The 9,463-nt window shown below is 41.1% G+C and overlaps 1 protein-coding gene and 1 pseudogene across 1 annotated transcript in view; one reads left to right on the forward strand and one right to left on the reverse strand.

Annotated features, from left to right (window-relative positions):
• The window catches only part of PRKD1 (protein kinase D1), a 483,556-nt gene that overhangs the window by 59,485 nt on the left and 414,608 nt on the right, over nucleotides 1–9,463 (reverse strand). The window lies entirely within an intron of this gene.
• LOC102854558 lies at nucleotides 1,838–3,262 on the forward strand (annotated as a pseudogene).

Below are 9,463 nucleotides of genomic sequence, written 5' to 3' on the forward strand. Positions count from 1 at the left end.
ACACACACACACACACACACACACACACACACACGGAGAGACTTGAGTACTGTATAATTTTTGTAGTGGAGAAAATTGTCTGGCTTACTGCTTGTTCAATTTTATACATCAACAACTGACAAGCTCTTACTAAGGAACCTTTAGAAGACCAATGGCTATTGTAGAGTTCATCTGATTCAAACTTTTCTGTCCAGAAAATGAGAAACCAGTGGCTAATGAATAACATGTGCATAATGGGAAGCTTTGAAATAAAATGTCCATAATGGGAAGCCTTGAAACTTGGTAGCTGGAAGCTTCCAAATGACATCAAGAAAATAAATTTGCATCTTGACAGAGAATTATTTCAAAACAAGCCAGAGAAACAGGAACTTCTAATATTAGAGCTCTGTACTCTCACTGGCTATACCTGACAATAAATTCTTAGCTTCCTTTTGCCCTTTTATAGCCACCTCCTTTTATCTATCTTTATTCTTCTACTTCTTTGAGAATGCTTTTCCTCATATTTCATATTATACTTCAGAAATGTGGGAAAAGGCTAAACAAGAAATGAAATTAATCCCTGAAATTTTCTTCAAAGTTCAGTACCCAGATATACCTAAAGTCTCCCATGTGACTTTGCATTTTCCTCTGAAGCAGAACTTTTTGCAGTTGTAAAAGATGTTAACAACCCTGGTGAAGATGTACAAAATTTACTAAAAAATTTAGAATTCTAGTTGTCAGTTATGAACCCAGAGCAGAATATTTATATGATCTAAATAAATGCATCAACGGGGCCAGGTGTTCAAACAGAAATCACCCATTCACTGCCTTTGCATAGGTTCTGACTCATAGCATCTATCCTTCTGTAAGGTTTCTGAAGTTATAAATCACAATGAGAGGAAATTAACAATTTTACTCCAGTGGATTTAATCTACTACAGATACAAAGCCTTTTGATTAGAAGTACAACATGCTTCACACTTCACCACCAGGACTAATCTCATGAATACAGGAGACCCAATGTAAAAATTCAGAGAATATTTAATAATAAGAGCTCGATATTGTACTTGGCTCTATATTGTTAAATGAAATCAAGGCCATTATCATGAACTTTACTAAAACCATTCCCAAGATTTTCCCCAACAAAACAGAATAAGTTCAGAGATGCAAACAAGAAAAACCATGCAAATATTTTTAATTACAGGGATCATTTAATCAAATGTTTCCAATAATACTTAGTGAAACTCAGAAGAGACTGTGTAGCAGGTATTGCTTTCAAGGTCATGCCCATTAATGTACTACAGTTTGATACTTCTGAGTTAGTCAAGCATCTTAACCTACATTTTGAAATTGCTCTTTATTAATGTTGATTTAGGCTACTCTAAATCCTTGAACAAAAGGCCAAAAGATAGAACAAAAAGCTAAGCAAAATATCCTAAACTTACGGCTTTATAATTACAACCATTATAAACTTCACCAAAGGAAAAGTTTCTCTTTCAAAAAAATCACTAAAAACCCCAAGTCTGGGCCCCATTGTACTTGTACCGTAACAATCTAAAATACTTTTAAGATGATTTGTTAAAAGTGAAAAATAACAGCCCTCAGAGAGAGACAGCAGGAAGGGAGGGAGGGAGGGAGCTGGGGGGACAATCCCCCATCAGTCCTACTGCTATGGGCCCAACCTCCCACTCCCACCTCCCCTCCTTCGGCCGGGGCTAGGACACCCCCCAATCCCATCGCTCCCTTGGCACCGACACCCCAACAGAGGCAGAGACACAGCCAGCCGCCACCACTACTGCTGCAGCCTGGCTGGGGAGGGGGCCAGCCCCCAAGGCCCCCCACCCCACTGAGTGGCCAGAATGGAGCTGTGGCCGGGGATCTGGATGGTGCTGCTGCTGCTCTTCCTGCTGCCCACCCTGTGGTTCTGCAGCCCCAGTGCCAAGTACTTCTTCAAGATGGCCTTCTACAATGGCTGGATCCTTTTCCTGGCTGTGCTTGCCATCCCTGTGTGTGCTGTGCGAGGACAAAACGTCGAGAACATGAAGATCTTGCGTCTGATGCTGCTTCATATCAAATACCTGTACGGAATCCGGGTGGAGGTTCGAGGGGCCCACCACTTCCCTCCCTCACAGCCCTACGTCGTCGTTTCCAATCACCAGAGCTCTCTCGATCTACTTGGGATGATGGAGGTCCTGCCAGGCCGTTGTGTGCCCATTGCCAAGCGTGAGCTGTTATGGGCTGGCTCTGCTGGGCTAGCCTGTTGGCTAGCGGGAGTCATCTTCATTGCCCGGAAGCGCACAGGGGATGCCATCAATGTCATGTCGGAGGTGGCCCAGACCCTGCTTACCCAAGATGTGCTTGTCTGGGTTTTTCCTGAGGGAACAAGAAACCATAATGGCTCTATGCTGCCCTTCAAACGTGGCGCCTTCCACCTCGCAGTCCAGGCCCAGGTTCCCATTGTCCCTATAGTCATGTCTTCCTATCAAGACTTCTACTGCAAGAAGGAGCACCGTTTCACCTCTGGGCAGTGTCAGGTACGGGTGCTGCCCCCAGTGCCCACAGAAGGGTTGACTCCAGATGACGTCCCAGAACTGGCCGACAGAGTCCGGCACTCCATGCTTACAGTTTTCCGGGAAATCTCCACTGATGGCCAGGGTGGTGGTAACTATCTGAAGAAGCCTGGGGCGTGGCTGAAGCCCGGCTGTGAGCACCCTCCAGCCTACCTTACCTTACCTTCCACACCTACCAACCCCCTAGGCCCTAGCACAGGGCCCAGCCTTCTTCCTCATTTCCCATCTTCCCTCCTGTTCATCTCTTTGGAATCTTTGACTTCTGAAGTGAATATGGATAGAGCGCCGCTCTCTGCCCCTTCCCAGCCCCACCTGTCAACTTCTTTGCCTCGGTGCAGTTTCCACTCTGGTCCCACCTTCTGCCATCTTGTCTGTGGAACAGTTGCCTACTCCCATCTCAAGTGGCTCAGCCTACACAAGGATGCGGAACACTCCATCCTATCCCCAGTGGACATTCTTCGTTTGTGGTCTTCTGTCCTCCACTCCACATTGGCCAGTGGACTCATCCACCTACGGGACCGTTCCCTTCCACCTAAGTCCATGGATTTACGGGATGCATCCGTTTGTGAGGACGACTCCGCACCCCATGGCTGGAATCTAATACTTCCAGCTGCTCTTGGAACAGTCCTCCCAGGCTCATCCTGGGAATGCTACTCAGTACCTTCACTCCTGCCCTATGGAGTCTCCTTTCAGTGGGGGTTAGACTCTTTGTAACTCAGAGGTCTCATTCCTGCCCATGCCCAGATGCCCAGGGTCAAAGAGCACTCCTGGATACACATGGCCAGTTCATACATCTCTCTCTGCTTCCCCTCTTCCCCTTTCCTGAACCCACTCAGCCTTTTGCAGCCCTGCTGTGCCAATCTGACCAGACACAAAGGGGAATAGGCAGTCTTCAGGTGCTGCGCTCACTTCTCCCTGGGGAGTTGGGGAAGGAACTGAAGCCCAGCTGGAGGGGCTAGAAGGCTTTTAATTTATTTCTCTTTTCTTTTGAGGCTTTTCCTTCCTGGGGCACTTTTCATTTCCTTGCTGTGGCATCAGCCACTCCCCGCCTCCCACTCCAGATCCATTTCCACAATCGGGGAGGTGGGCTGGGAGCAAAAGGAGAGGGCGGGACATGGTTTTGTGTGATTGGATTTTATTAGTTATCTGGATAACAGCAAGAAACCGAGAATAAAGATAGAGATTTGGGCCAAAAAAAAAAAGAGTGAAAAATAAAACCAATATACCAACTAGACAAATGTTCCCAAAATTAATGTGAAGGCGCTCTGGAGGATATATGGGACAATTTCTATAGTTCTGTAAGAGGAAGCTCTGGTAGCTTAGTGCTAAGGAGTTGAGCTGCCAACCCAAAAGTATGCCATTTGAATCCAATAGGGCTGTGTGGGAGAAAGATGGACATTTTCCTCTTTTGTGATTTACTATCCCTGGAAAAGTGCTAGAGGATGAGCTATGAGTTGGTTCTGATGCTACGGTACATAACAACATTTCTACAGCAGTACTTAACTCTCAAGATGAATTACACATTTTTAATTGTCATAGGTGCTATTTATATACTATAAGCCCTGTAATTTTAAGTAATGTCCTGTTCCAGAGTAAAGAAACCTCAAATAAGGTGGAGGTCACAGACCAAGAGCAAACCTTAACCCATTCAAAATAATTTTGTCCCCCTAGCCATTTACTCACTTTTACTTAGACAAGATGATAATAACCTGTACAATCTAGGCCATTATAAACAGAGGAGAAAGACTGAAATGGATGCCAGAAGAGACTCTGAAAATTGCACTAGAGCATCAAGTAGTGAAAAAATAAAGAAAAGAGATGCCTAAATAAAAGATATTAATAGAAGATTTGAAAGGCAGCTACTTTGTTTCAGAACAAAGTATTACAATGAAATGTACCAAGACATGGAGTTGGAGAATAAAAAGGGAAGAACTTGCTCAGCATTTTTCAAGCTTAATGAACTGAAAAGGAAAAGGAAAAGAGAAGAGAAGAGAAGAGAAGAGAAGAGAAGAGAAGAGAAGAGAAGAGAAGAGTATTCAAGTTTCCAATTTTAATACTGAGAAGCACCATAGGCAAAGTATAGAATAATCCAGGAAGCATCAAAAGATGGAGGGAAAAGACAGAGTCACTGTACCAAAAAGAACTGTCTGACATGAAAAAATTTCATAAGTACCATATGAACAAACTACTGCTAACACTGAGAAAAATGGGAATCCCAGAACACTTCATTAGGCTCAAACAATACCTATGTCTACATCAAGAATCTGTTTTCCAAACATGGCAGGGGAACACTGCTTGGTTTAAAACAGGAAAAAGTGTGTATCAAGGTTGTATCCTTTTTTCGTATCTAGTCAATCTGTATGCTCAGAGTCATTCAAGAAGCTGGAATTTATGAAGAACAGTGTGGCGTCAGGATTGGAGGAGGACACATCAACAACCTTCATTATGCAGATGACACAACTTTACTTTCTGAAAGTGAGGAGGACTTGAAGCACTTGCTGCAGAAGATCAAAGACTTCAGCCTCTGACATTCATTTTGGTTTTTTCTTTCTCCTCTGTCTTTGTGGTCCTCACCTTTTATTTCTTCATGGATGATATCACTAACATCATCCCCAAACTCACCTGGTCTTTGATCACTGGTGCTGAATGTCAGAAGAGATCCTGAAAATTGCACTAGAACATTGAGAAGCCAAAGCAAAGGGAAAAGATGCTGGTGTCATATGTATCCTGGCTGAAAGCAGGAATACCAGAAGAATGTCTAGATGTGTTTTATTGATTAGGAAAAGGCATTTGACTGTGAGGATCTAACAAATTATGGGAACGGGAATTCCAAAACACTTAAATTTATGACCTTGTGAAACCTATACCTAAACCAAAAGGCTAGTGTGTGAATGCCCCAGTCATTGTCGTTACCTTATGTAGTGTATTTGAAACTGACTTATAGCTGTGCCATTGGGATTGCCATGCAGTTTCTTAACACTAGACCTCCAGAGCTCCTTCAGTTCTACTTAGAGGCTTATTAAAACTTACAGCAGCTTTAGCCTAATCTAATTGGGATAATTAAATGCCACATTACATGCTTTATCAATATTTTAATACAGAGACATGTTAATTTTCAATGCCTTGAAAATTAATAATGTACATCAAAAGTACTTAAATTTCAGGTTGCCTTTACCTCAGTCTCTCTAAAGAATGAATGCTCCTTGGAGGCAAAGAGCACATTCTTTGGGCTTGTTACGAAAGGCTATTTCTTGAAGAGGGACATAATGCTTGGAAAGGTGGAAGGTCAGTGAAAGAAAGACAGACCTTCAGCCAGCTATACTGACACAGTGAATGCAGCAATGGGCTTGAGTATGTCAGAAACGAGGAGGAAGGCATGGGATAGGACAGGGTTCGGCTCTATTGTGTCATAGGTTGCTGTGAGTCTTAACGACTCAATAGCACCTAATAACAAGAACTGATCTAACATAGCAGGGAAATAGAAGCGTCAAAGCCCATTTTCTTTTCCTTACAAAATATCTTTATTTTATATATAAATGCAGAGTCTAAGCAGGAAACAATGATTATCTTATAGTTGCAAAACCAGAAATTTTATAGATAAAATTTAATTAACATTCTCCAAGCAGCAGAATACAAAGAAAGAAATATTTGGAAAAAAAAATAACAGCATAGTAGATAGAACAATAGAAGTATATACCAACTATTAATACTTATTAAGAGTAAGTATTCATGTTTTTCATATTTTACTCTAGAAAAAGAATTAATTTTTTAATGGTTGAAAAAACTGTCAGTTTGCAACAAAAGTTCATTTTCCCACCCACACCTAGCAACATTATTCTTTGATTTTCTATCATGATTACATTCTCCCCTCCTACTCTGATCATCTTCTTTAGACAAAGAGAATAAAACTATTTCTCTATAAAATAGACACTTAATATTGCTCCATGAAGGCAAATAACTACATCTTTTAGACAAGAAGAATTAAGATAAGGAATATTTTATCATTTTAATAGCACATTTTAGAATTCTATATGCCCCTGTTCCTTCTGCTGTGCCTACATGTTTGATTCAAGAAATAGGCACCAAAAAAAAAAAAAAGAAATACGCACCAAATATAGGAGACTGGAGATTAGGTTAAACATGTTCTAATCTAACATTTTCATTGTTATGAGAAAAATAATATTTCTCTAAGTTTGTGGACTTATTTATAAAAGCCGGACTTAAAAATACTATGATCTTCCAACCACCTGTCCTCAGTGAACAATGATTTCTTGCATTATGTTTCCATGGCTAGTCAGTCACATTCTGAATTGTTTCCTTTTCATATATACAACAGGTCCCACACATTTATTTGGATAAAGTCAACAAGAATTTAAATGTCACTGCTGACGAACTTCATAGTCTCACTAAAATGTGGGAGCAAAATAGACAAAATCAGGAAGAGAAAATTTGTGGGTGAATGGCATTAGTGTGAAATATTGGGTTTTATGCACACTGAGTTGTGTACACACGGCAGACTGAAATGGAGGCATTCTAAGGACAGAAATATAAGACTAGAAAGCCAGTAAGAGGCTAAAGCTGAAGAGATCAATTCAGTAATGACTAGTGAAGAGTTGATAAATGAGTTCTTTATGATAGATGATTTGATTCTAGAAATGTTTTCTCAATTTGTGCAAAACATTTAGATGACTACAAGGAGGAAGAGGTTTAAGAAGAAAGCTGAACGGGCTAACAGGGAAAAAGTAGAAGGAAATGCAGAGAAGCCAGGTTGTTGTCATTTTGTGCAGTTGAGTCGCCTGCGACTCATAGCGACACTGTGTACAACAGCCCTAAAACCTCCTCTATCCTGTGCCAATCTCACTATCTCTGACATACCCACCCCGATTACCCCAGTCACTGAATAGAGGGTCTTCCTCCCCTGTGCTGTCCCTCCATCCTCCCAAGCATGATGTCCTTCTCCAAGGATTGATCCCTCCTTGAAACATGTCCAAAGTATGTCAGACTTCAGAATCCTTGCCTCCAAGGAGCAGCATGGTTTAACCATCTTCTAGGTTGAACCTGTTCATTTTCTTAGCAGTCCATGGTATATTCAATACTCTTCCCCAACACCACAACTCAAAGTCATCAATTCTCCTTCTATCCTCTCTGGTCATTGTCTGGCTCTCTGATGCATAGCAAGTGGTTGCAATGACAATGGCCTTTATCATGCTCACCTTAGTCTCCAGACTGACACCATTGCTCTTCAGTGCTTTGAAGAGGTCCCTAACAGCAGACTTTCCCACTGAAATACGTCTTTTAATTTCCTGGCTTCTGATGCCAAGAGTGTTCACTGTGGAGGCAAGCAAACTGAAGCTGTTAACAACCTCAATTTTTTCACCATCCATCCTGATGCTGCCAATTGGCCCAGTGGTAAGAATCTTTGTTTTCTTGATATTGTGCTTCAATACATATTGGAGGCTGCAGTCCTTGACCATCTGCAGCAAGTGCTTCAGGTCCTCCTCTGTTTTAGCAAGCAGTGTTCTGTCATCTGTATAACACAGACTGTGGATGAATCTTCCTCTACTCCTGATGCCACACTTCTCCTCTTACAATCCAGCCTCCTGGATAATCTGTTCTGCATACAAATTGAAAAGGTATGGAGACAGGATACATCCCTGACGTACACCCTTCCCAATTTTGAACCATGCAATGTTTCCTTGCTCTGTTGTGATGACTGCCTCATGGTCCAAGTATAGCTTTCTCATTAGCACAATCATGAGTTCTGGGATTCCCATTCTTTTCAGTAAGCCACAGTTTGTTGTGATCCACACAGTCAAACGCCTTTACGTAATCAATGAAACACAGAAAGACATTCCTCTGGTATTCCCTTGCTTTCAGCCAAGATCCATCTAGCATTAGCTACAATATCCCTAGTACCACAACTCCTTCTTAACCCAGCCTGCACTCCTGACAGTTCTCTGTTGATAATCAAAAAATGATTGGAGAGGCAAGGAGAGGACTGAAAATGGGCAAAAAAGGGGTAATGCTGCTGAATGTCTGAGACTAGTCAAGTGGGATAATGACCAAAACATGACTCCAGAGTGACACATGGGTTGATGCAGAAACCAAAAGACAGCAAAAGAGCATCATACATTTTTTTAAGAAAAATGAAAGTGTGGGAAAGGGATGTGGAAACCAAAGAGGAAAGAGGGGAATATACGAACAAGAAATGAGAAGGAAGTAGAGCCCACATTCAAAGTAAGGTGCAGTAGGGAGGGATTAGGATGGATTGCAGTGCTGAGAGCAAAAAGACAAGGGAAAACCATTATTTTTAGCGATTGTTTTGTTCTTAACAGAAATCTGATTAAGAAGAAACATGCCTTATAAACCATATATGACAGGCCAATTTTAAGAGACAAGTGAAAAAATATACTTATCTTATGGCTGAAAAATTAATGTGCAGTTTTAACTTTTTATTATAATCTGAGAGAAAGTTTGCAGAGCAAATTGGTTCTCCAGTCACCAATCAAACGTTTTTTGTGTGATATAGATTACCATCCCCACAATGTAACAGTGTTGAGAAGCCCTAGTATTATTCCTGATAAGTTGTTATTGAACAGTATGAGCAATATAATCATGTGTCGATCAGTTATTAAAATATGCATTAGCCTTTTTTATATATTGGACTTTTGGAATAGGTGAAGAAATAATATTTTAACTAAATAACTCAATGCTGAGATAATATTTTCTAAAATATTATTAAATAAATGATCATAATATTATTCCCTTTATATGCCAAGCTCCTAAGTTTTCTATACTGTAGTTATATTTTCTTAATGTTAAGTCCGTTTTGGTACTATCTCATTAATCATACGACTATCCCTATGCACAATAGAACACATGCAGACTAACAGAAAGGGCAACCTAGGTAGAACT

This window comes from Elephantulus edwardii, unplaced genomic scaffold (assembly GCF_000299155.1).
Source record: "Elephantulus edwardii isolate Elephantulus edwardi_28Jun2011 unplaced genomic scaffold, EleEdw1.0 scaffold00084, whole genome shotgun sequence".
NCBI lineage: Eukaryota > Metazoa > Chordata > Mammalia > Macroscelidea > Macroscelididae > Elephantulus > Elephantulus edwardii.